This window comes from Gossypium arboreum, chromosome 8 (assembly GCF_025698485.1).
Source record: "Gossypium arboreum isolate Shixiya-1 chromosome 8, ASM2569848v2, whole genome shotgun sequence".
Classification (NCBI taxonomy): domain Eukaryota; kingdom Viridiplantae; phylum Streptophyta; class Magnoliopsida; order Malvales; family Malvaceae; genus Gossypium; species Gossypium arboreum.
Window position 1 is genome coordinate 128,861,761 of NC_069077.1, and position 1,538 is coordinate 128,863,298.

At 36.0% G+C, this 1,538-nt stretch overlaps 1 non-coding gene across 1 annotated transcript; it reads left to right on the top strand.

Moving 5' to 3' along the window:
* The first annotated feature begins 262 nt into the window (after window positions 1-262).
* Window positions 263-369, top strand: LOC128279857 (small nucleolar RNA R71). The gene has a single exon (XR_008270050.1). It is a non-coding gene; the product is annotated as a small nucleolar RNA R71 (small nucleolar RNA).
* Window positions 370-1,538: the final 1,169 nt, after the last annotated feature.

Sequence of the window (1,538 nt, forward strand, 5' to 3'; positions counted from 1 at the left end):
AAAACCGTGAATTTTCTTATTCAAGAGTTCTACCTGATTAGAGAGCATGGTGACCGAATCGACGTTATAAACCCCGGCTACTTTTGTTGGCTTTGTCCTCATGACTTGCCACTGATAATTATTCAGTGACATCTCTTCTATAAATTCATGAGCATCTTCAGGTGTCTTATTATTGATGGTTCCACCAGCTGCTGTGTCAACCATTTGTCGAGTCGAAGGATTCAGGCCATTATGAAACGCTTGAACCTATAGCCAGAGTGGTAACCCATGGTGAGGGCATCTTCTCAAGAGGTCCTTGTATCTCTCCCGTGCATCGTAGAGTGTTTCTAAATCCATCCGCACAAAAGAAAAGATATCATCACGTAATTTAGCCGTTTTAGCCGGCGGAAAATATTTTAATAAAAACTTTTCAATCATTTGTTCCCAAGTAATGATTGACCCTCATGGTAACGAATTCAACCACTATTTAGCTTTGTTTCTCAATGAAAAAGGGAATAACTAAAGGCGAATGACGTTATCAGAAATGCCATTAATTTTAAATGTATCACATAGTTCCAAAAATTTTGCCAAGTAAGCATTGGGATCTTTGTCCTGCAAACCATCAAACTGAACAAATTGCTATATCATTTGAATTGTGTTAGGTTTCAGTTCAAAAGTATTTGCAGCTACAGTAGGTATAACTATGCTTGATTCAGTTCCTATTAAAGAAGGTTTAGCATAATCATACATAGTGCGCGGAGTAGGATTCTGATTAACAGCAATCGCAGGAGGTAGTGGATTTTCTTAGTTTTCAGCCATTTCCTCAGTTGGGGTTGAAGTATCGTCCTCTTGCTCTTCCTCTGTGTATCATAAGCTTCGCCTTATTTTTCTTTGGTTTCTGCGAATTGTACGTTCGATCTCACCATCAAATAGTAATGGTCTTGACGGGTTTCTTCTAGTCATACACTATAAAAACCTGCCAGGAACGAAGAAAAGAAAAATTAGAAAAGAAAATAAAAATTTAAATTGAAAATAAAGTAGAACGGCTAAAGTAATAAAACTCGAGTGTTCCTAATATCCTAGTTCCCCGGCAATGGCGCCAAAAACTTGATACGTGATATTCGCGATAGGTTTTAAATATTTATAATTAATCGTTCTTGAAACTAACTATTATCACGATGAAGGCAAGTGTACCTATCGAACAGTAGTATAACTTTAGCAAAATCGGATTGTCAAACCCAAAGGAACCAAGAGTACTAGTAATTACCTTCTTTTTATTATCTAGCCTAAAAATTAAGGGATTTAGTTATCTAAACTAATTACTAAACTAAGAGTGCATAGAGAGAAGATTGGGAAAAAGCTTTTGGGAAAACTCGATTGATTAAAACAATACCCAAGAAAAAATCCACCTAGACTTCACTTGTTATTTGACTCTGAATCAGACGATTTATTCATTTGACTTGATCCGTAGAAATCCCTAAGTTATATTATTATCTCTCTCGAGGCTAATAATGTCTAACCCTAGGTTGATTAATTGAAATCTCTTTCTAATTAACATC